This window comes from Mauremys reevesii, linkage group 11 (genome assembly GCF_016161935.1).
Source record: "Mauremys reevesii isolate NIE-2019 linkage group 11, ASM1616193v1, whole genome shotgun sequence".
NCBI classification, from domain to species: domain Eukaryota; kingdom Metazoa; phylum Chordata; order Testudines; family Geoemydidae; genus Mauremys; species Mauremys reevesii.
This window is the reverse complement of record NC_052633.1, coordinates 66,307,678-66,334,066: the sequence shown is the minus strand read 5'-3', so window position 1 is coordinate 66,334,066 and position 26,389 is coordinate 66,307,678. Positions and strand designations below refer to the sequence as shown.

At 45.7% G+C, this 26,389-nt stretch overlaps 1 protein-coding gene across 1 annotated transcript in view; it reads right to left on the bottom strand.

Annotated features, from left to right (window-relative positions):
- ADCY5 (adenylate cyclase 5) overlaps positions 1-7,183 on the bottom strand; it is a 307,748-nt gene extending 300,565 nt beyond the window's left edge. The window contains exon 1 of the mRNA XM_039495153.1: positions 7,167-7,183. The gene's annotated coding sequence lies outside the window, so the exon portion shown is untranslated. The remainder of the gene's footprint in view (positions 1-7,166) is intronic.
- Positions 7,184-26,389: the final 19,206 nt, after the last annotated feature.

Below are 26,389 nucleotides of genomic sequence, written 5' to 3'. Positions count from 1 at the left end.
GCCGAACACCTGATTACAGAAATGATGCATCTCTGGGCGGGCATGTTGTTCTTCATGCAGTTATTTGAATGTGGTGGATGGCCTTTCCCCCCGCCCCTTGTGATAAATGAAGTGGGGGGGAGAGGTAGCTCCCTTTTATGGACAGCCAGTAGCTATAAAATCCCTCTTCGTAGATGTTCTCTAACTGCTGTACCTGTAAAGGGTTAAAAAGTCTCACTGCTATGCATAGGTAAAAGGAAGTGAGTGGGCACCTGGCCAAAAGAGCCAATGGGAAGACTAGAACTTTTTAAAATTGAAAAAAGACTCCCCTTTTGTCTGTCTGTTGTTCTCCCGGGGAGAAGCGGACAGGGCAGCAGCTATGCTCTAAGAAGCTTGGGCCAGGTATGAAAAAAATCATCAGTATCGTATCTAGAAATGACTCATTTAAAACGCTAGATATGTAAGTAGATCAGGAAATGTCTAGGAAGCTTTAAGCTGGACCTCAAGAAAGCTATTCTTGGTGCTTAATTCTTGTAGTTGCTCTTTTAAAATCTATCAATAGCCTGAGTTCCCAGATGTATTTTCTTTCTTTTATTAATAAAATTTACCTTTAAGAACAGAATTGGATTTTTGTGTCTGAAGAGGTTTGTGCACATTGTTTAATTAGCTGGTGGCAACAGCTGATTTCCTTTCCCCCCCCTTTCTCAGCTGTTCCCTGGAGGGGGGGTTGAAAGAGCTTGAGGTTATCCCACAGGAAGGAATTCCCAAGTGCGCCTTCCTGGGCTCTCAAAAGGGTTCTGCACTTGGGTGGTGGCTGCATCTACCAATCCAAGGTCAGAGAAAAGCTGTAACCTTCGGAGTTTAATACAAGCTCCTGAGTCCTTATTGTGGGTGGTTCTTGGTGTGGGCCAAAATAATGAACAGTCTTGACCAGGTCCACCCACTTGATGCATCCCTCCTATTCCTATCATGTTCCAGTTTAGTCTGCCTTGTCCGCCATTTTGAGGCTCAGCCAACAAAAGAGGCAAGAAGAGCAGTATGCACCAGCAGTAAAGCAAATGGGCAGAGTATGGGGGAAAATACAAAAAGGAGTAGGAAAAAGAAAAGGAGTTGAAAGACTGGTTAACGCCTGCAGTTAGTGCTAACAGTAAAGCTTTTTGCAAATTGTACAAAGCCCTGATTTGTGCACAGCATGCAGACCTTTTGCAACATGCAGGGACTGACAAACATAAAGCAAATGCAAAACCATTTTCTTCTATGTGCCTGACAGATGTTGGTTTCACAGTATCAAAACCTTCAACCATGATGCACCAAGTAGAGCTATCACTGGCATGCTACATTGCCTGCCACTCAGCAGTTAGTTCCATGGATCACTCCAGTGAACTTGCCAGAGTAGCTTTTGATAAAGATGTAAAATTCCATCACTCAAAATGCATGGCATTAATAAACATTAGCAAAATACATGGCATTAATAAATAAATGTTATTGCGCCTTGCATGTTCTCTGACCTCATCAAAGACACTGGTGAGTACCAGTATTCACTGGTTATAGATGAGAGCACAGCTATTACTGCAGTAAAGCAGCATGTGAATTGTAGTGTACTACTTCAGCTCCTCCTTAAACAAAATTGTGTATGTTTTTGGGATGAGTCAGCTTGGAAGGTGAAACAGCAGAAGCAATTGCCGCAGCACTGATACAGTTTCTTGACAGTGTTGGTCTGGATTTGGGACTGATGGCTACAGCGTTACGGTCGGGAAGAAAAATTCCAACTACATGCATCTCCTCAAAAGAAATAAGAATCTCAGTCTCATCAAATGTGTGCCAGTAAAGCTGTAGAAATGCTGCCACAGTCTTTAGTTTCTCATTCCTACAGCTGGTTTTCTCACAGCCCCCCAAGACCACGTGAATATGTGCAGATATATCAACTGATTAATGATGGCAACACTCCATTGAAGCTTGTTCAGCTATCAGCGACAAGATGGTTCTCCATTCACGACTGTTGTGTGCACGTACTGGATCAGTGGGATGAGTTAAAGTTTCATTTCCAACTGAGCAAAGATAGACAACAATGCTATGATGCAGAAGTTCTGTATCAGGTGTATTGCAACCCTGTGAATAGAAACTGTAAATACAGTTTAACACGAGTTCTGCAGGAATTTGCTAGAATCATCAAACTGTTGCAACTCGAATCTGGTGGTAATGCCTTCAAAATGCTGGACTGCCTCCAGGCTCTCTTTGATACTCCTATATCAAGAGTGTTGCTTTCACAAAGGATACCTGTATCTGACACTCAACTCCTTGAAGTCAATTTGAATGACACAGCCAGCCACTTGCTGCTGTGTGCTGCTAATTTCAGTGCAATGTTCACTATTGCTGTAGGAGATGCAAAGCTTGACAAAGCTGTTGAAGAGACTATAAAGAGTAGATGCCGAAACTTCCTCCTTGAAGCTGCTAAACAAGTGCAGTCAAGACTTCCAGACTTATTAATCTGTGGAACTCTGTCAGTGTTTAGTCCATCAGTTATTCTCTCTCAGGAAAAACCTCAACTAGTGACCATCTCCATGATGAAAATTTTCAAAGGTGACTTGGGGGCCTTGGATGCACAGTATCAAGCCATCAAATTCCAGAAATGGAAGACTACAGATGACAAACGCACAGAACAGTTCTGGGTGGAGGTATACAATTTTGAATACTCCCGCAGTGAGCAGTGCTTTAAAGAGTTAGCCCTGTTTTCACTTTCCTTACTTGTCATGCCTCTGAGCAATGCTGATGGAACGAGTGTTCTCTCAGATTAACATAGTTATGTCCAAGCACTGGAACAAGATGGGTCACCAGACTCTGAGCAGTATACTGCATATCTGCTATGGGTTAAGACAACGGGATTTGTAGTAAGGCTTTTGTCTCAACCAAGGATATGCTTCACTGGTTTAACATAGGAATGTACTACAATGAGGCAACAAAGACCACAGAGGATGACAAGAGTGAGGATGATGACCTTTAAGTTACACATTAACATGAAAATAATAGATATAAGCAGACAGGAGCTCTCCTCTGACAGCTAGCTGGGGAGGGGAAAAGACGGGGTGGGCATCAGGATGTCAGTCTGGAAGTTGGGGTCTCACCACCTCTGCTCATCCTCGCTGATCTCCTGTAGTTTCCTCTTCAGTTCCTGGCTCAGCTCTTTGTGATTCACTAGGCCGAAGCAGTTCCTGCAGACCCTGGTGCAGGTGTGAAAGGGGAAAAAGTCTTGCTGGCAGCCAGGTGCTCCATAGCCAAGGTGCTAATAGGTGCATGACTTGGACATTATGGTCCTGCCACTGGCGGGGCAGTGCTGGTGAGGGGCAGGTGGGTGGTGGCAGCAAAGCTCTGCTGATTGGCCAGCAGGGTTTTGAGGGGAGGGGGTTGGAGGGCAGAAGGGGGAGACAACAATCATTTTTCTCTCTGGCTGGCAAAATGTCTAGGGCCACTCCTGGAGACTAGGGCTATTGCAGCATATTACTTTTGACAAGTGCAGTTTTATTTGTGATGATAATTCAAATTTTACCAAAGTGTGCATTTTACCAGTAAGGCGGGCAGTCTAGAGGTTAGAGAAAGGGGCTGGGAGCCTGACCTATAATCCCAGCTCTTCCAAAAGCTGACCCTGGGCCAATCCGTGACTCTGTTTCCTCACTATTAGTTATAAGATTTAATGCCGTCAACAGCAATTTGAAAATGCAGCATTGTAAGTATTAATTTATTTTGTAAGGTTTCAGAGGAAATCTCACTACACACTTCAATGTTATGCCTTTGCAGGATCAGGGCCTGTGATGGGATGGACTAGGCCCAAACATGCATTGCTGGAGGCCTCAGGGCTCTGCCACACCCATCCCAGGAAAGGAGCAGTGGAGAGGTCCTCCAAGCAGGCTAGAGGGCTGCAGGGGAAGCACCCAGTCTGGGCTCTGTAGGGCCATATAAAAAGAGCTGCAGAACAGAGCAGCAGTTAGGTGCTGCTGGAAGCTAGAGAAGAAAGGACTGTGTGCCTGGCTGAAGGAACTGCAGCACGATGCACAGCTAAGTGGGGGCAGGGACCAGGTGAGTGAGAGGCTCCTGGCTAGCTGCTAGGACCAAGCCAATGACACTCTGTCAGTGTTTAGCTAGCAGCAACCAGTGGAAAGCAATGAAGGAGCCCCTGATTGGCTGGCTGCAGGGACTGAGTAGGGACTGAGCCTGGGAAGGGCATCAGGAAGATAGTGTCTCCAGGGAGGAAGCCCTGGGGATACAGCCCCATACCAGGGCTAGACTGGTTGAAAGAATGCAGACACACCCATCATGGGGGGCCACTTGCAAGAGATGAGTGCCAACCCTGTTACAGGGCCTAAAAACTTTCAGACATGCTTCAAATTATGCACCATGTGAAGCCTGTGACTCACATGGGACTACTCAGTGTGTAAAATTAAACTTGCGCACAAGTCTTTGCAGGATCAGGGTCCTAACATGGAATATTTGAGTGTGTTAGTGACCCTTCCCAACTCAAAACAAAAACCACCAATTAGTAGTTGTCATGCTTGTAGATTAGAGTGATAATTATGCTATAAATACACAAAGGCAATGTACATCATATATAGAAAAAACACTATGTACAGTTTAAAAAACCTGACCACTAGAAAAACTTGCTTCACCTGCTTTAACAGGAACTTATTCTCTGCATTGGTCTTCAGGGAGATGGCCAGGTAGATTGCTGAGAGGACCACCCTGCTGATGACCACAGCCCTCATCCTGACTGGCAGCAGCGTGTAGATGCTGTAGATCGGGGTAGGCAACCTTCGGCACACAGCCCATCAGGGTAATCTGCTGGCGGGCCATGAGACATTGCTTACATTGACCCGTCCGCAGACATGGCGCCCCGCAGCTGCCAGTGGCCGCAGTTCGCCCTTCCCAGCCAATGGGAGCTGCGGGAAGCATGTCCCTGTGGCCCGTGGCTTCCTGCAGCTCTCATTGGCTGGGAACAGCGAACCGCAGACACTGGGAGCTATGGGGGGCCATGCCTGCGGATGGTCAACGTAAACAAAATTTATTGCGGCCTGCCAGTGGATTATCTTGATGGGCTGTGTGCCAAAGGTTGCCAACCCCTGTTGTAGATGAAGAAGACAATCCACCAGATGCCCTCGGAGGCGCTCCTGGGCCAAACGAGCGGCACCCCCACCACCTGCATGGTCACAATGGCCGAGTAGCACATCAGCCACACGTGGTCCTGGTGGAAGTCGTTGTGGTTGCACAACACCAGCAGGATGGCCAGCGAGAGCACCACCGTGTAGGGCACCTTGTAGTGACTGTACACAATGTGGAAGATCAGCATGACCAGGCACACCTGCATGGCCATCAGCATGGTGAGGCTGCTCTGGTTGAGATGGAAGTACTAGCGCTGGTAGAGGCACTCCAGCTTCTCTGACTGGAACTTCTTGGACCTGAAGATTTGCAGAAGCTGCCCATGGAAAAGGGCACCTGGGAGTCGCTTTCCTCCTTTCGCTCCTCAATCTTGGCCTTGATCTGCCTCTTCTCAGCCCAGCTGCACGGACCGAGCTGCATCTCTCCCACCTCCCCAAAGTGTCGAGGGCTGGTGGGAGCAGTGGGATCCCCTCTGCGCTGGTGGTAGGGGCGGTGACGCTCTTCACCATGCTCCTGCCAGGCCGACTTAAATCTAAAACTCATCATCCTGCAGCCGCTCTCCCCCTGGTTCCTGTTGGGTTGGGGCTCGTAGCCTTCCTCATTCCTCCACCTTCTCACCATGCAGGAGGCCTTCTTGCTCGATGACCTGTTTGGGGCACAGGGGTTAGGAATAGCCGTTGGCCCTGGATGCTGCTTCTCCCCCAGTGGATCGATGCTGCTCAGTGCCTCCCGGTAACTCAGGGCTTCCCAGTAACTAAGGTAGTGATCTGCCCTAAAGGAATTTCCAAGATAGTATCAGGCTGCTTCTCTCTGATATGCAGAGGGCTCCCAGAGCAAGCTAGTCTTACTGCTCCTTGAAAGGACACGGATACAGGCCTCTGATCAAGAATAGGCCCAAAAGCAGTAATTCTTCAAAAAACATGAATAATGGTTATTTAGAAGTGAGTGGTTACAATAAAAAAGAAAAGAGAGAACATAAACAAAATTAAGTTATTTAAAAATGAAGCAGCCTGGCACATAAAAGATACAGACTCTGTAGCAGGGGTGGGCAAACTTTTTGGCCTGAGGGCCACAGCGGGGAACAGAAAGTGTATGGTGGGCCATGAATGCTCACAAAATTGGGGTTGGGGTACAGGAGGGAGTGAGGGTTCTGTTTGGGGGTGTGGGCTGGGGATGAGGAGTTTGGGGTGTAGGAAGGTGCTCTGGGCTGGGACCGAGGGGTTTGGAGGGGGATCAGGGCTGGGGCAGGGTTGTGGGAAGGGGTGCAGGTTCCAGCTGGGGGTGTGGGCTCTGGGGTGGGGCTAGGAATAAGAAGTTTGGGGTGCAGGAGGGTGCTCCATGCTGGGATAGAGGAGTTTGGAGAGCGGGAGGCAGATCAGGGTTGGGGCAGGGGGAGAGGCTCAGGGGTGCAGGCTCTGAGTGGCGCTTACCTCAAGCGGCTCCCAGAAGCAGTGGTATGGCCCTTCTCCAGCTCCTACGCATGGAGTGGCCCCCGACCCTCAGAACAGGGCCATGTTGCGGCTTCCAGAAGCTGCATGGTGCAGCCAGCGCCCTGGCTGGAGCAGGGCTGAGCTGCGTGGGGCACCCCCTGAAGTGGGGCCGAGCTGCGTAGTGCAGCCCCCGACCCGGTGCCCCAGCAGCAGCTTGCGGGCTAGCTTAAAATGCCTTGCAGGCTGTAATTTGCCCACCCCCGCTCTATAGCAAATAACAATAACAGTTAAAAGCAGCAAATGAAAGATAGACATTTATTTAATGCTCTATACCATAATAATATAACCATTCTATATAACATCTAACAATATACTATGCGTTTAATACTTTGGCATATATCAATATACAGATTCTATAATATACCTAACAATTCACTTAACACTATAACATTTAATACTTAAATACTTCAGCACTTATTAGATGTTTTAGTGTTATCAGGCAGTCATTACTGGGTAGGGGAAGATCTCACTCAGACCACAGGCACCCAGCTTTATTTACAGACGAAACCCATACATTCTGTGGATAAAAGGGTAAAAAAAGATTAGACTTACACCGCTTCCAGTTAAATATCCCTCTGATTCGTCTATGGTCCTTCTGTTCTGTCAAAATACCAGGGAGTGCGTCTGCTGCTGTCAGTTGTCATTAGCTGCCGCTGGCTGTCACTGAGGTAAATGTTGTCCTCTGGTGGCAGATAGAGATGCCTGCTTGGCTGCTGAGGTGGCTGCTGCTGGCTGGGTTGCTGTTGCAGACATTTTCTGGGGCAATCTTGGAATTCTGTGGTTGCTGCTGCTCAGGTAGCTTCTTCTTTGCCAGGTTCTATTGCTGCTGTTGCTTTTCAGGTAACTTCTTCCTAAGTGTCTTGCAGCTTCTGCTCTTCTGCAAGGTCCTGATTCCACTACTACTACAGCCTGTTGGCCGACGCCCTTATATACTGGTTGCTCACCCAGGCTCAGCTCATTATCATTTATTCACTGACTCAGCCAATCAGCTGTCAGATATTAGCATATATTAATTAGGGTTAGCCCACCATCTTGGGTTCTAGGACATTCTAGACGGTCCTAGGACATTCTTCCCTACTGGAAGTCCCATATGTTCCTATGGGGTTTTGCTGAGTCATTCGCCACCGGAATTGGAATCTACCATTATGTCACAGAAAGAGGTTACTCACCTTATGCAGTAACTGAGGTTCTTTGAGATGGTTGTCCCTGTGGGTGCTCCACATTAGGTGTGTATGTGCCCCTGCGCTTCTAGTCGGAGACTTGCAGTAGCAGTGCCCCAGCTGGCCCCGCACACGCAGCACCCATCTCATGCCGCTCTGAGCGGCTACCCAGTGCATGCAGCCAACTTCCCCCAGTTCCTTCTCTACCTCGGAGTATCGACAAGAAACTCCAAAGAAGAGAGGAAGGGAGGGGTAGTTGGGCACCCACAGGGACAACCATCTCAAAGAACCTCAGTTACTGCACAAGGTGAGTAACCTTCTCTTCTTCTTCGAGGAGTGTCCCTGGGGTGTGCTCCACTTTAGGCGACTGTAGAGCAGTGCACCTCTTTGGAGGGAAGAGGCTTCAGAGTTACTGAATGTACCGTGGATAGCACCGATCGTCCGAAGTGAACTTCGGTAGCTGAATGTTGCTCTAAGGCAGTGGTCCCCAACGTGGTGCCCGTGGGTGCCATGGTGCCCGCCGGGGCATTTATGTGTGCCCGCTTAGTGCTCAGCTGGGGAGAGAAGCCGCAGCCCTGCGCCTGCTGGGGACAGAGAACTCCGGGGCTGCAGGCTGCGGGTGCTGATGTTCTCGGTCCCTGGCAGGCGCGGGGCTGTGACTTCTCTCTGGTTTCTCCAGGGCTGCAGACTGCAGGTGCCGGTGTTCTCTGTCCCTGGCAGGCGTGGGGCTGTGGCTTAAGCTGGAGAGAAGCCAGGCCCGGCGCCTGCTGGGGACAGAGTACTCCGGGGCTGCAGGCTGCGGGTGCCAGTGTTGTCTGTCCTCCCGGCTTCTCTCTGCACTGCCCAGAACTGGCGCCAAAAAAACCCCAAAAACAAAACAAAAAAAACTGCTCTGACTCTGCAGAATGGAAGGAATGCCGCCCCATAGTATGTGGTACCCCAGGCACATGCTTGCTCCACTGGTGCCTGGAGCCGGCCCTGTATGTGAGTAATTGTTGGCGCCCGCCACACTCTTCTGAAAACATGAATGTGCTATTGGCCACAAAAAGGTTGGGGACCACTGCTCTAAGGTGTAATGTTTGGTAAATGTGTGGGCTGCCTTACAAATGTCAATGATAGGTAGGTCTTTGAGAAAAGCTATATATGTGGATATAGCTCTGGTAGAGTGTGTGTGAAGTCCGGAAGGAGGTTCCAGATAGCATTTTTGATAGGATAATCTGATATAGTCAGAGATCCATTTCATGAGTGCTGTTTGGAAATGGTTTGGCCTTGGGATCGTTCTGCTGTGGATACAAATAATTGGGATGATTTTCTGAATGTCTTTGTTCTTTCTATATAGAACGCAAGCGCTCTACGAACATCCAGTGTGTGAAGACACTTCCCTGCTGTCAGCATGCGACTTTGCAAGAATACAGGTAAGTAGATGGGTTGGTTGAGATGGAAGAAGGAGGCAACCTTGGGTATAAATTTTGGATATGGATGTAAGATTACCTTGTCCGTGAGGAATATGGTAAAGGGTGGGTTTACCATTAGGGCACCCAGCTCTCCCACCCTCCTTGCTGACCTGATCGCCACTAGGAAGGCAACCTTCATGGATAAGTGTAACAGTGAGCAAGTACCTAGTGGTTCAAAGGGTTTGCCCATGAGAGTACAGAGAACAATGGTGAGGTCCCACATAGGGGTTGGGTCTTTGTGTGGGATAAGTATTCTGTATGCCTTTGAGAAAGCATTTGGTTAGAGGATGGGTGAAGACAGTGACTCCATCTACCTTAAGTGCTGGCAGGTAGAGGTCCTGCACTCAGGATCAGAAGCAGGTTGAAGGGATTTCTCCAGCATCATAAGTTTTAATTGGAGATCCCTGGCTTTTCTAGTCCTTGCTGTCAGCTTTTTGCAGTGGTGGTGCTTTTGGGTGATGTGTCTCTCTCCCAGACAGCAGACAAACTGAGAGTGACTGTCTGAGATTGGTATTGACAGTTTACAGGTCAGACAGCATTTAAAACCTGGAGAACCAGGTGTGTCAGAGAGGCTGTTCACAAACAAGGAATGGGAATAGGCCCTTCCAAGTGCCTCTGGCCTGTGAGGATGATGGCCGCCTCAGGAGGGAAAAAAGAGAGGGTTTTTTTTTGTTTTTTTTTTGTTTCAATAGAGAAAAAAATGAAGGAAGAAGTAAATAAAGAAGGATAAAACTATGAGGGTTGAATTAAATGAATAATGTTTTGAGGGTGCTGCTGCTGTTCCAACAGAAGCCAATGGTGGGAGAGAAGGAACTGGGGGGTGGTTGGTTGTGTGCGCTGGGTAGCCACTCGGAGCAGTGCAAAATAGCTGCTGCGTATGCGTGGCCAACCGGGGCACTGCTACTGCAAATCTCTGACTAGAAGCGCAGGGGTGCATAAACACCTAAAGTGGAGCACCCACTGGGACACTCCTTGAAAAAGTGGAATTATTAAATCACAGGGAATGGAATTTCCTACTGCATTACAGGGAATAGAATATCTGCGTCACCCTATCTTTTTCAGAGATGGAGTCTTCCACTATATCATCCCTACATCCACCCTTATTGAATTCTTTCATTCTAAACTACTATTAATTCCTATTTAATTAAAGCTTAAATTTTAAAACTAATTACTGTCTTATGCATTCCAAAGTGCCCAGATACTATCACCACACTTTCACAGTCCAATTAAGATAATTTTTCTGAATTTTAAACCCTTTGAGGTTTTTCGGCAAGCTTTTATTTGTGTTTGTAAGGTAATTCAGACAGCTAGAGGCAAAATCTCCCATTATAGGCTCACGCTGTTTGACCTGCAGCAAAGTGTCTTGGGCAAGGGGACAAGCCACAAAAAAAAAAAAAAAAAAAAGTCCACTCACAGCCAGGAGGGACCTGCTCTTCTGAGCATCTTTCTCCCAGCGTCAGGGGAACAAAGCAAGGGGAGCGAAAACTGCAGATCCTTCCCTCTTTGGCAAAGTCCTGGCTCACACAAAAGTCTCCGGTTGTCAGAGATACAAAATTCCTGCTAGTTGTCGGGAGAGCCCAGACACTTCTGCGAACAAACACCCTCTCCTTTATAACCTGGGGTCTCCTGGAGCCAGCTACAAGTGCCTCATAAATAGCTGGAACCCCAGCGGCAGCTACCTAGAGGGTTCCCCCCAGTCTGTCATGTTCTCTCCCAATTCTCTAGTGAACTGGTCATTCGTTTAAATAATTATGTAACTTCCACACGAAGGGGGTTGGGGGAGGAGAGAGGAAAATCACCTGAACTTCCACAAGCCAGAATCACTGCCCCAGATTACTCAGTTTTATTAGCATAGTAAAACTGCAAATTCTCGTTTGGATCAAAACAATTATCCCGGCACAAGAAGCAAAGGCTCCCACTCCAAGGTACCTTACAAGAAGCGTGCTGAAGAGCTGGCATATTTCTGCGCTGGCTGTTGCTTGGAAGGCAGAAGAGAATCAGTGGTAACAACTCCCACCTGGGGTTAGCGTTTGGAGAAACCACTATTTGTTGGTCATCTGAACTGATTCAGAACCAAACTACAAAGGGCAGAGGGAGGGCGGTGCTGAGACCAATCTTTTGCTGTTAGTCGCATAGAAAAAGAAAACGTCCTGCAGATTGTCAAAATCCCTCTTTGCCCTACTGCAGAGCACTGCAGCAAATAGGGAGCTTGGGTTTTTTTTAATTTTTTATTTTTTAGGCTCTCAGTACAATAATGGTCTGGAGTAGCAGATGCATCCTTTACAAAGAGGACATACAATGAGCTTTCTCTTTCAGTAGACTCAGCATTAGTGTCCGAGGGGAGGGGGAACCAAGTCAACCGACTCCTTTAGAGAGACAGAGCCATCCGCTAGCTCACAGGGCTATTTCCCAGCCAGCAGAACGTGTTGGGGTAGGTTCTAGCCAGAAGCTCCCCTGTTAAAGCCACACCAAATGAGCCAGGAGAAGAACTAGCGATGGTCTTGTCTTCCAGGGGCAATGCAGCCTTCTCTGCAAAGCAGGATCGAAGGGGACCTGGCAATTCATTCACACATCCTCCTCCATCTGCTGACCTAGCTTTTGCTTTGGATCAATGCAGTCAGCCTAGGGTGCATGTCCTCACCTTTCCATGCCAAAAAAAAATTAAAAATAAGCAGCAAAGTGGTTTCTTTTTCTATGCAATGCAAAAATCAAGCACAGGCAGCTCATTGGTGATCTCACTGGTGATCAAGCTGTTTCCTCCATTTATGGTATTAGGCCTTGATCTTGCAAACACTCATTCATTGAGTAACTTCAAGCAGATGAGGAGTCTCATTGACTTAAAATGTAAACATGCGTGTAAGTATGAGCAGAATCAGGGCCTCAGAATGCAGGCTCTTTGCGGAAGGGTCCATGGCTTTTTAAGTGTGCTCTGTAAAGGCTCAATATCCATTTACTAGAGCGGGACCCCAGGTCACATACCTTCTTATTCTTTTCCCCACACACTCAGCCATTCTGTTCCCACATACTTATGTTTAATCTTTAAAAGAAAAATGCATTAGGGCCATCTAAGAAGCTGTCCTGGGTCAATCTTGCACTTTCTGACACTGGAAAAAGAATGAAACCAAATCTACTTAAATTCCCTTCAGCTATGGACTTTGTTCCCAATAGGTGCCTAATTTTAAGGATGGTGTGCTTAAAAATTCAGCATTTACCTCTATATTCTTTGCTGACCTGGGGCCTCTGTGATTCCTTCTGCAAAGCCAGATAGAAGATTTTGCTTAATTTGCTTAAAGAGGAAGAATGAGGGTCACAAAAAATAAAATGTGTTAAGTTGAGATCTCTAATTTCTTTCATCTCCAATGTCCAGGAAAAAGGATTTCCCCACACTACCTTCAGTTTCAAATGGAAATAGAATACTTTACTTCCTAGCCTAAACTGTTATACACTATTGTTGCTTGCTTCTACCTCAGAAATGGTTGCATTTCAAAGATTGGTAAAGTGAACTATGGTAGTGCTAAGGGCTCCCATCAGGGATCAGAGTTTCATTGGGTGAGGCACTGTACAAACACATAACACAAACAGCCCCCAGCCCAAAGAGCTTACAATTTAGGTATAAGACCAGAGACAACAGGTGGATACACCTGTGACTGCTTAGACTCCCCTTTCAGGGTGCCACCGGATGTGCTGGGGTTCCACTGAGCCCACTCGTTCTATGATCCTGGGCTTCCTCATCCTGTCCTTGCTGTGCCAGGCCCTCAAGCCTTCTACAGCACACACACACAGGTAAGGCCACAGCCAGCTGCAGACACAGACTGAAATCAGCTGTGTGTGGGAGGATTCAGCTCAGGAATTTACCCAGCACTCACATGCACACCTCCTTTGGGGTGTAAACCCAACATTATATTGTCTTGCGGTGCACAGAGAGATCTGTACAGTGTAAGCTCATAAAAATCACCCCCTCCCTCAATGTGCAGGGAGATATGCACAGCTCTTCCCCCTCCCCAGTTATGAATTGCACAAACTGGGTTTTGAAATAAACAAGAAATAAGTTTATTAACTACAAAAGGTAAAATGTAAGTGATTCTATGGGATAGCAAACAGAACAAAGCAGATTACTGAGCAAATAAAGCAAAACATGCAACCTAAGTTTAATTTCCTAAAGAAACAGGTTACAAATAGTAATTCCTCACCCTCATGTTGTTTTAGGCTGGTTGCAGAGTTTCTGCAGCTTAGAGTTCCAGTTATTTCTCTTCACAGGCTAGACCCATCTCAGGCAAGGGCTGAGTTCAAGCTTTCCCCAGCTTAGTTCCTTTGTCTCTTTAGGCACTTTCAGCAGTCTTCCTTCTTGGGTGGGGAGGCAATAGAGAAGAGCCCTGACTGACTCACTTCCCAGCCTTAAGTAGGATTTACATAAGGCAGGAATCCTTTGTTTCCAGTGGAAGAATACCAGCAGTGTCCAAGGTGGTACTCCATACCAGGTGACATAATCACATGACCCTGCAGTGTCAAAGCAACGTCCCAGGAAGCTTCTTGGAAAGGTGGGAGATTAGTATCTTCAAAGTTCTGCTGTCTTTCTTAAATGGCCACTTTCAAGGCTGATTGCCTACTGTCTGATGGGCGTTCTCCCAAGTACACACAGTTGTAATTGTTACATAGTCAATATTCCTAACTTCAGATACAGAAATGATACAAGTATACAAATTGGATAACCACATTCAGCAAATCATAACCTTACATGATAACTTACATGATTCATCTTGCATAAAATATATCTTAGTTATGCCATATTCATATAACAATATTTCTATGAAGAATATGGGGTGTAGCGTCACAACACCAACAGAAGAAACAAGGAAATAATACTGATCAGCATGTAAAACAGTGATCAGAGCCTTACCTACTTTATCAAACACTTTATACCAGCCTTCAGTCTACCAGACTAGAGACCTTCTAGAAAGCAGCCATATATTCTTTATGTTTAGCACATTCCTTCATTGTTGCTTTTGGAATTAGAATGTGTTTTGGGGGCACCCATCAGGCTGTGAAGAACATGCATGAGTCACATAAGATCTTATATAGTAGGATTTTTTTTAATATTATACTCCTAAAACATATCTTTTGAGCTGATATCTACAATTGTTTGATTCTCAACTGAAGTGCCAGCCCTCAGCGCTGGTGCCGGGGTCAGTGCCGACTCCATCAGGAGTGCCCTGAGATGGATGTCTCTCTCCTTTTTCATTCTGGGTTTGAACGACTTACAGATGCGACACTTGTTGCTTGTGTGTCTTTCTCCTGGACACCTTAAACAGCTAACATGCAGGTCAGTGATGGGCATAGGCTGCTTACAACGATTGCATGGTTTAAAGCCTGGGGATCGGGGCATGCCCCATCCCTAGGCTGAGTCCCATCCGGAACCAATTAACTACAACTAATACTAAGGGTAAATACTAAACTATATAAAACTGTTTTACAAAGAAACATTCGTGAGACATGCTGAACTAAGCGAAAGGTAGCCGAAGCAGCAGAAGTTCCAGCACAGTCACTGGGGGCAAGAAGGAACTCAGGGTGGGGGGAGCTGGCGGCGCCCCTTATACCTTGCCATGTGGGTGCCATTCCAGAGGGTGCCAGAGTCAGTCCCCTATGGATACTGCTAAAGGAAAAACTTCCGGCACCAGTGCATGTGGCAAGCACACACACCTAATATGGAATGGACATGAGCAAGCACTCGAAGAAGAAAAACCTTTACATTTCAACTTGTGGAAGTGGTATCTGAAATAATTTGATCCTACTAAGTAGGCAATCTTCAGGTAAATTATTCATAAGCATTAATTTGCACTGGAAGTAATATAATGTAGCCCTTATTCCTGCAAAAGGGTCAGATACTAGTGTCACACTGGACTTCAAATTGTCTTAACGGAAAGCACAATCCTACCCTGGTACAGGTAATTAATAAACTCTATAATTCAAGACTTCAAGTCACAACCTTGCAGAAACAATGAAAAAGGCAAATAATTATTTATTTGTGTTACAGTAGTGCCCAGCAGCTCGAGTCATGATAGAGGCCCTATTATGGTAGGCAGTATAAACACATAGTAAGAAAAGACCCCGAAAGGATTACACTTACCGTTTGTCTTAACATGCAGCTCCTGTAAACTTGACCACCTGGTCAAATTCATGAACCAGGAACATAATTAACTGGCAGGTAAATAGCTCTGGAAGTAAAACTCCCCAGTTCAGTTTTGAATTTCCACTTTTCAACACAACTCCATGGACTAAGAAAGGAGAAACCCAGGTTGATGGAATGCAAACATAAGTCTTGTCCAGTCCTTGTCAAGATGGGGTCTTTGCGATAGAGCCATGAAGACATGAATAGCAGGGGGCCATTAGTCACTCGAGAAAAAAATTACCCAATTGATTTAAGATCCTAAAATCCATTGGTTTTAAGTGAGTTAAGCTCCTAAATCACTTGTGCTTTTGAAAATGTTACATCTTGTCTTTAGGGTTGCCAAACCTCCAGAAATTTAAGAGTAATGTGATGAAATCTCCGGGAATACATCCAACCAAAATTGGCAACCCTACTTGTCTCTATCATAGACCAGGGGAACAGAGACTGAAACAGGGAAGGAAAAATACTTAAATGACTTACATTTTAGTTCCAGGAAGTTCACAAGGCCTAATTTTTCAAAAGTGATTTAATTTCAGGTACCCAGTTTGCCTGAGACAACTTAAAGGTGCCTGATTGTCAGAAATGGCTGAGCATGGCAGAGTTGGGCATCTGAAAAATCTAGGCACCTGAAACCACTGATCATTTTTGAAAATGTGTTTCAGTAATAAAAAACAAAAATAACCCAAGCTAAATTCACACATGGACTTAAGACTGAAAATAGCCAAATGTGCAATATATCACAACCATGCACTATGAGAAGAGCTATTCAAGGAAGAAAGCTAACAAGCCATTTGGATTTCTTTCCTTTTTAAACTCACACAGGCCTAACTTCTCACTAGGATGCAGGGAAGAGAGACCTAAGTCATTTAGTCCACTCCCCTGCCAGTAAAGGATTATTCCGTACAGTATGTTTTACTAACATTTCCATTGGGAAATTATCCCATAGACTTAATATATGAAGCATCGATGTGGGAGCCAAGAACCACTGAGTTCTAGTCCCCCCACAGCTACTGACTAGCTATGTAACCTTTGCTAAGGCATATTACGCTCTGTCTCTGTTTCCTGATTTGTAAACTACCTGTCTAACTCTCAGAGATCAATGAATGTGTCTATAACTATGACAATATAATGCATAAGTACAAAATGTTATTAATTCTTACCTAGATAACATGCTCTCCCCACACCTTAGCCCAGCCTTGCCTAATTCTACTCATCTGCTTGCTCATATAACTAAAATATGATTACTTTTTAAATTATTACAAAAGTAAATGTTGAAAAGTGGATTTTGTACCTCTTCTGGTAAACGTCCATGATAGTTTTGCCAGGCTACCTTAGTCATCATTTAGTCAAGCTCCAGATAGTGTCAGTTCTTAATTTTTTTTCTCCTAAATCGATCCTTTCAGACTCTTTACTTTGTAGATCAAAAGGAAAAAGAAATTTCAGGTACGGAAGTGCCTAGAAATGCACAGTATCCTGAGAAGTGGACATGCAGCAGATCCATGGTTTGCCAACATGGAAGTCTGAAGGAACTGCCTTTATAGTAACTGACCTAAATGAAGGTACATTATGTCACAGCTGGTTCTTACAGGGGAAGATACCCCTGTTTACAGATAGACATTCACTATATAGCCAGAGGCAGTGTCACATGTAAATATTACAATGAAATGGAAAATGTTGCAATAGGTGCAAGTGGGCACCTTAAAGATGGAGGTTTGCTCACTCCATTACTTACTTGGAATGGGAAACATAATGCCATAGTAAATGTCATCAGTGCAAGTAGCAAATATTCTGTTTTTAATGGCTTAATTTGTTGTATGAGGTTTGCAAAAAATATTGTTCCTGACCTCTGAAATGTCCATGCCATCTGTACCAGTGAAGGTCTCCTAAAACACTTCACGTTTCCATCAAGACATCACCTACTTGGCACAAAATAATGCTTGGAACCACAAAGCAATTGCAGAATTTGACTCTGCATCATGAACAAGCTGAAACTCCATTCAGCCTGCTTTTATGTATTCTCTCAGCCTTTTCTCATGTGATGATTCAGGAGGAAAAAACCAAGGGAGAGAGTGGCACTGTGAAAGTACAGCCATGTCTTCTTTCTAACAGCCTGACTCATAATTGACCTTTATTTTGTAAGCTAAACCAGCTCACAAGGAAAGTTAGCTGCACAGATCCTAGAAAGACTTAAAACTTGCTTATTGAGCTGGATGTATTTATAATGATTTATTTCATTTTATGAACTCCACTGTCTCTAAGAATTGAGAAAAGATGAATAAGGATTTGCACTGGCATGGCACACAGGGTCAGCCTTAAAACAATCAAGTGGGGAGAGGTATGTGCATAGATGCAATGGAAAACATTGCAGCCTGGAATTAACATAAATGCAAACACAAGTGGTTATTTTCTTTGCTTTTACCTAATGCTGGCACCTTGGCTGCAAGGATCTTAGTGCTTTAGAAAGACTAAGCCTTACATCACCTCTGTAGCAGTATTGTACTCATCTAACAGATACATACACAGAGGTAAAGAGACTTGGGGACAACATACTCCAAGTTAGGCACCTAAATCCAGACATAGGCAACTAGATAATCAGCCTGATTTTCAGAAGTGCTGAGCACCAGCAGCTCCCCTGGGCTTTCACTGGAATTTAGGGTATTCAGTATACCTCAAGATCAGAACCCTAATTAGTTGTCTTCTCCCACCCAATGTCTGTGACACTGAGGGTACGTCTACACTACAAGACTATTTCGATTCATCTTAATTCGAATTTCTGGAATCGACCTAATGTAGTCGAAGTTGTGTATCCACAATAAATACAGTAATTCGACTGTGTGAGTCCACAGTAACGGGCGAAGCGTCGACTTTTGAAGCGGTGCACTGTGGGAAGCTATCCCACAGTTCCCGCACTCCCCGCCGCCCATCGGAATGCTGGGATTTCCCACCAATGCATGCTGGGGGGGGGGGGGAAACTGTGTCGAGGGTGGTTTTGGGTAACTGTCATCATTCAACCGTCACTCCCGCCGGCGGGAAATCAGTTTGCGCACTTTTCCTGCTATAAGTGACAGCGCGGACGCCACAGCACTCCACTGCGACCATGGAGCCGGCTGTGATCATCGCTGCAGTTATGGCCGTTGTCAACTCCTCGCACCTTATCGAACACCTCTTCCACAGTGAGATGTTGAGAACTCGGTCGAGAAGGCAACGGCAGCGTGGTGAGGACATGAAGTCTCAGAGTGGCACAGACCTCTCACAAAGCACGGTACGCCGCGCCGTGGAGATCATGGTGGCAATGGGTCATGTTCATGCTATGGGACGTCGATTCTGGGCCCGGGAAACAAGCACGGACTGGTGGGACCGCATAGTGCTGCAGGTCTGGGATGAATCACAGTGGCTGCGAAACTTCAGGATGCGTAAGGGCACTTTCCTTGAACTGTGTGACTTGCTGTTCCCTGCTCTGATGCGCAAGGACACCCGGATGCGAGCAGCCCTGACTGTGCAGAAGCGAGTGGCCATAGCCCTCTGGAAACTTGCAACACCAGACAGCTACCGCTCAGTAGCGAACCACTTTGGTGTGGGCAAATCTACCGTGGGGCTTGCTGTGATGCAAGTAGCCAACGCAATCGTTGATCTCCTGCTCTCGAAGGTGGTGACCCTGGGAAACGTACAGGTTGTCATAGATGGCTTCGCCGCAATGGGATTCCCAAACTGCGGTGGGGCTATAGATGGGACTCACATTCCTATCCTGGGACCGGCCCACCAGGCCAGCCAGTATATAAACCGCAAGGGCTACTTTTCTATGGTGCTGCAAGCACTCGTGGACCATAGGGGACGGTTTACCAACATCAACGTCGGGTGGCCGGGCAAGGTTCATGACGCGCGTGTGTTCAAGAACTCTGGTCTGTTTAGACGCCTGCAGGAAGGTAGTTTCTTCCCAGACTACAAAATACATTTTGGGGATGTGCAGATGCCTACAGTGATCCTCGGGGACCCAGCCTACCCGCTAATGCCCTGGCTCATGAAGCCCTATACAGGCGCCTTGGACACTGACAAGGAACTCTTCAACTACCGGCTGAGCAAGTGCAGAATGGTGGTGGAGTGTGCTTTCGGACGTCTGAAGGGGAGATGGAGGAGCTTACTGACTTGCTCGGATCTCAGCGAAAACAATATCCCCATTGTCACTGCAGCTTGCTGTGTGCTCCACAATCTGTGTGAGAGCAAGGGGGAGACGTTTATGGCGGGATGGGAGCTTGAGGCACATCGTCTGGCTGCTGATTACGCTCAGCCAGACACCCGTGCGATTAGAAGAGCACAGCGGGAAGCGCTGTGCATCCGGGAGGCTTTGAAAGGCAGGTTCCTCAGCGAGCAGGGTAACCTGTGACTATTAACTTTGTGTATAGAGAAGCAGAACCTGCCCCTGTTTCTTTACCCAGTTTCTGTTGACTCTCCTCTACAGTTTCATATCCCGTTCACCCCGTTCGCCCCCTTCCAACACACATGTACAAATAAAGTGAATAGAGCATTGTTCAGCAACAACCGTCTCTGGACTACTGACTTTGCGTGAAAGGGTTGACACAGGGACAGTGACTGTGCTGGTTGGGTGTGCAGTGATGTAGAGACCGCTTCTAGACTATAGGACTGATAGGCTCCTGCTCGTACAGCGGTCTCTGTGGTGAGGACTGGTACAGGTGCGTGTGCAGGAATGGGTGAGGGGTGCAGGCTTTGCAACGGAGTTTGGATGCAGGCTCTGGGCTGGGGGTTGGGGGCGTAGGAAGGTGTGAGTGGTGTGTGATAATGGGGAGGAGGTGTAGGGGGTAGCGGGCTGGGAGCTGATGGTTTGATGCATTGTAGAGGCTCAGGGCTACAATAGAAGGGCAGGGTGAGGGCAACCTGCCTTGCCACTTGTGGATGGCATGTTCAATGACCCTGGGGCAGCAGACAGCATTTCTGCGGGTAGCCTCTCTACTGTGAGACAGGGACGTGGCGTGGCGGGGGGGGGGGGTGAGACGACACGCCGGGGGAGGGGTGGCAGGTGGGGGCTGGTACCTGCTCCAGGCAGGGAATTGACGGGGCTGGGGGAGACCCGCGTGGGACAGGGCACGATCCAGGCATGGCCGGTGGAGAGACGCACCTGCAAATATACCTGGCGCAGGGCACCTTCCTCCTATGAGCAGAACATGAAAATCACCCCACAGACTGACCAGGGTGACTAGAGGCTGCACTCTGTGAGTGACCAGCTGTTGATCTTGCCCCCATATCTGTACCACTATTAACGATGAAAGTCCTATGCAATTCCCAAACCATTCTCCCCCCTTCACGGAAAGTATTCTGCAAAGAAACCTGACGGGAAAAGAAATTACCAAAAAATAAAAACTTTTTATAATGAACAGCACATTAAGGGAAGGACTTCTCAAAAGTAAGGTACTGAGAGCGTTTTGTAAGTTTAGCACTCTGCTGTGGTGCAGTAACATTTTTCACGGCCCTTGGTGCCCCTTCCTCTATTCATTTTGGGTGATGGTGGGATTGGACTTTGTGGCGGGGGGGGGGGGGCGGTCGCAGATGCAGTGAAGGGGAGCTCCATCCTCCTTCCTGCGGTGCTGCAGAACATTGACAAGGCGCCTGGATCAGGTAGGGATACAGTTGCACCTGTGTGACGGGAAAAAGTGAGTGAATTCCATAGAGAGATATTTTTGGTCAAAAAAGAAGCAAAGTCTACTCAGTGTGTGTGAACAAGAGCAAGCACAGCACCTCTCTCATGAGCACTCACTCGGGGAAAGTTCGATTTCTCTGGGTTCGCTTTCATTGCCTGTGGTATTGCACTGCAGACCAGAGAAGCGGGGCAGGAAAGAAGAATCCATGGAGCGGCCAGGCATGGTAAGCCTAGGTTTTTTTGCAGCTTTAAGTTGCATCTACAGCACTGTCCTCCTGCTGCAGGCAAACATGAAAGCAGAATCGGTGCCCCTGTTGCAGCCCCTCGCGGCCGTTCCCTGTTAGAGATCCCTGTATTCTCCCACTCTGCAGCCTCCTACACGTGGCTGTACAGTGACGCTTCTTGTTATGCAAAGGAACAGTTAAGCACAACCATTACTAATGGTAGACAAATTACTCTAATTACATGCAGGAGTCTGTGCGCGACATCACACTGAGGAGAGTGTCACGGAGAGAGAGAGCGCGCATGCTGGAGGAAAGCCAACACAACCCTGGGGCCTATGCTGCCATGCTCGTGAAGGCGCTGGTCCCCGAGTTCCAGCTGAGAGCGTTGCATGGAAAAGTGTGCTTCCTCGGGGCACCCAATAAGCAAGCCCTGCCCAGGAACCTCATGCAGAGGCTTGGCGATTACCTCCTGGAGAGCTTCCTGGAAATGTCAGAGGAAGATGACAGTTCCATCCACCTGTACATAGACCTTGTGTTCGCCTAGTTGTTTTCCCAGTTTATTTAAAAAATAAATGTTAACATGTTTGAAGCAGTTACCGATTGATCCTTCTCCTGAATCAGGGTCCATGGTAACGGGTGGGGAGTGTTGGTAGGGGATCTCATTGACGGTGACGAAGAGATCCTGGGTGTCGGGGAAATCTGTGTTGTAAGCGCTGTCGACTGCCTCGTCCTCTTAAACTTTCCCGTACGCGAACATCTCCGAGGAACAGTCCGGCGACAGTATCCCATCCTCTCAGTCCACGGTCACTGGTGGGGCAGTGGTGGCAGACCCACTGAGAATGGCATGCAGTGCCTCGTAGAAGCGGCATGTCTAGGGCTGGGCTCCGGAGCGTCCGTTTCCCGCTCTGAGTTTCTGGTAGCCTTCTCTCAGCTCCTTGACTTTCACGCGGCACTGCGTTGTATCCCGGCTGTATCCTCTGTCTGTCATGGCTTTGGAGACCTTCGCGAAGGTCTTTGCATTCCGTTTGCTGGAGCGCAGCTCTGAAAGCACAGACTCATCGCCCCACACAGCAATCAGATCCGAGACTTCCCGGTCAGTCCATGCTGGGGACCTCTTTGTAGTGTGAGATTGCCTGGACTCCTCTGGTGGAGAACTCTGCATCGTTGCCGGTGCTGCTGGGCTCGCCCCGATGAGCAACCAGGACATAGGATTCAAACTGTCCAGACAGGAAAAGGAATTCAAATTTTCCAGGGGCATTGACTGTGTGGCTGGTCAGAGCATCCAAGCTCGGACTGGCGTCCAGAGCATCAGCAGAGTGTTGCACTCTGGGATAGCTCCCGGAGCTACTAAGATCGATTCGCATCCACACCTAGCCTAATTCGACATAGCCATGTCGAATTTAGCGCTACTCCCCTTGTCGAGGTGGAGTACTGAAGTCGAACTAAAGAGCCCTCTATGTCGAATTAAATGGCTTCCTGGTGTGGACGGGTGCACGCTTAATTCGATTTAACGCTGCTAAATTCGATTTAAAGTGCTAGTGTGGACCAGCCCTGATAGAAATATACTCACATTGTGACATAACTATTGTGCAAGAGGGCATTTCCACAGTTCGGTAATCAGCAATAGTGGAATAATAAAAAAAAAAAGAGTACAAACAGCCAAGATTTTTATTAAAAAGTTATTTTAAATTTTCACAAGTATAGTAGGGGCTTTGTATCATACTGTGAGATCAGCTAGAGTGAAATGAACTTGAAAGTATGGACTGTGATTCTTCATTTTAATAACGTTTTAGGGTTCCAAAAGCTATTTAATTATGCAAGCATGTTTCAATTTTGTTTTTTTAAATCAGATACTAGAGATATGTAGTGGATTTATTTTAATATAACTGGTATGTGGTTACAAAATAGTGAGAGAAGATAAGTAGTACATTGTAATAATAAATTATTAGAATCATGCAAGCAATTCTTAAAAAAAGAACACTAATAAGAAAGGCTATCACCTCAACTGGAGCGGATGCTAACTGTATACCTGACTTTAACTGTTTTGATACCAAATAAGTGCTTTTACATTGTACTACATAGTGTTTGTCCTGCTAAAAATTGATGAACATGTAACACCTTTTCTGTATTATAGACTATCGAAAAGGTCAATGTGTTCAAAATAATGTGGTTTGTAGAGGATAAAACTGGTTCCAATTGCTTCCTTTATTTAAGAGAAGAGAGATTGAAATGTTAAAGAATTTCTTGAGCACAGCTTAATTGCTAGAAAAAAGCTACACCCAGAAGTACTATTTTTGTTATCATAGCAAAAGGAAAAACATTTCAGCAAAAGTTGTTTGCAGCATAACTAAAATAATTGTTCTATAAGATGGATGGAGTAACCCTATTAATACTCACTTGAAGCTTTGCTAGGTCAGTCCCACCACCCTCAATACCTCCATGCCCTCTGGCACCTGAACCATTCTTCATCTCATCTTTGTATTGGCATTTTGTCATTTGTCACAGATTGTAAGCTCCCAGCACCAGGGACCTTTGTCTTTCTCCATTGTATGTAGTGCTGTGTACACTTGCAGAACTTTACAATAATGAAAAGCAACTGAAAAACATACACAAAGTGATTTCTTAGAACAATCTTATGCTAAATGGATATCATCTTGCTGATTAAGGGCCTGTTCCTGCACTCCCAAAATGAAGCATTCTTGGGCATTTTAAATCCACAAGAAATGCAGGATTAGCTTTTAAGTGGATATTACAAATATAGAACTGAATGTAAAGGGACACAGTTTAAAAATTCCATTTCTTCAATTCTTCAGGGTAACATTCAACTGCCTCAACCACAAGATCATCCTATCATAATGCAGTCACCCAAGAGGGCTGGATTAAGGTTGTAAAGGCAACCTTAATTCTGCCATTTCCTATTTTTCAAGTGCTTGATTTTGCAATCTTAATCTTTTAATGTATTTTTATACTTATTGTTTTTAGTGCTTATGAAAGGTGCCTGACTCAGTCTATCCTCACAACAGGTAGCAGCTGTACAATCTTATCCATAACTATCATAGGGGGTGCTTTCAACTCTGAAGTGGTGAGATCATCACACAGGGACAGGTGCAGTTCAGCATCTATATGAGGAACCCCCTGCAGAGACTTCCAGTAAAGGAGCCCCAGTAGAACCATGTGGCTGGGATTGCTTGTAAACAAGGAACTGGATTAAGAGAGCACACATTTAATGTCATAGTGGCAGAGTTTCATGCCACTAAATCATCTATTCTGACCGTCAGTATATCACAGGCCACTAAACACCCTTACCCTGTCCTCTCCCCCGCCCCCAATGTAACAACCAGAATTAGAGCACAGTATTACAGCCCTCAGGAGACTTAGATATTGTTCCAGAGGCAGAGAACAGCAGGCACTGAGTGCACTAGTGCCTAAGGCATCTGCAATGGCAGGGAAATGATTAAATGAGACATACCCAGATGGTGATATACAATAGAGGCTGAACTAGTGTGTCATTTTGGAATTGTCCTGGCTTGGAAATGGTGACCTACAAGTGGAAGGCTTTATACATATTTTAAGCCATACCTTTATAACTGAGGGTTTTAAAGAAATGAAGACAAGGTTACTTAAATTATAAACCAATGGAATGTTGAGAGAAAAGTTCTGTTTTCCAGTTGGTGAGCATACTGGTACATCAAGACTAGCACTGTAAAGAGAATACCACAGCTCTGACAGCATGCACTCCAACTTAATTTTTCAATATATAAGAAGATAAATACTTTGTTTTCAATGGCTCTTTAAGTAGCCATCAAATTCTTAGGGTAGGGCATTATCTGGAAATTAGTGACCAACTAAATCAGTCTGAAGTTATCCATCCAGTCGCTAACTACCAGGGATACCCTTCCTACCAGTAATTACTGCTTAATTATAACCTAACCTTGAAAAACTGTCACAAACTTTGCCTGCATAAGCAGAAAATCTACTTGCTCACCTGCTACCATCATATTGAGAAAAGATCTTCCTCATTTGTCAAAATAAAATAAAAATAAAAATCATCTCTTTAGGTGACTGGGTGAGTAGAATTTCAGACCTATTGGAAGCTGAATGGAATATTCAGGTAGTCAGATGGCTAACATCATCTCTAAGGGAAAGAGAACTGGCCCTCCAGAAATGCCCTCTCCATACTAAATAAAAGGGAATTGTGTAGAAATCAACACCTTTTTATTTTGTCTACCCCAGCGCAGAGATTTTCCTGAGTTTCAGGCCATCAACTGCCATGGCCTGTCACTTAAATATTTAAAATAAATATTGACCATTAGTTATGCTAAGGCAAAGCTGGGAAGAGCTCAGCCTAACCACTGTACATCAATAGCAAAGTTAGAAAAGGAAGTTTTTAATTACACACTAGTTGTGCTAAGTCACAGCTGTCATGCATGGGGCATGTGCTTTTACAGGGCATGAAAACAGTCCTTTATTTCATCCTTTTTGCAAACAAAAAAAATCACTGTAGTTGTGGAATCCTATGCGAAATATAGGGCTAGAATAGAATAACTTACTTTGCAACCGTTACTCAGGTCCTGTTAGAAGCTTACAACATATTAGCTAGATTCCATTAATTTTCATAGATATTTAAAATCTTTCTCCCAAGAAGTGTTAAAAACATTAAGACAATATCCAGAAAGCTGCCTTGGTAGCAAATACTTTGCAGTATATTTAGTAAGTGAACTCCCAAACACTCTACTGCATTTGTTAAAACATTCTATTGTATTTCAAATAATTGTAATTACTGGTGCTTATAGAATAACTGTACTTATCTGCGATAGTACAGATAGCAATGGAAAAGCAAAAAAATCTCTCATTCTATTCAAGGACCTGTACGTGTTCTCAACACATTGTGATGGACATTTCCAAAAACTGAAAAATAAAATGTTAATTACTACATTTTAAGTTTAGACCATCTTCTGTTTGAGTGCAAAAAGTTATGAATCCAAAAATTTTCCTACCCAACTGCGAGAAAAAAATATATTGTGTACAGTACACAGCAATAACTATTAAGGATTAACCGACTGGTATGGCATACTCAAATATATTTATGCTTTTTTCCTTACATACTACCAACACTCCATA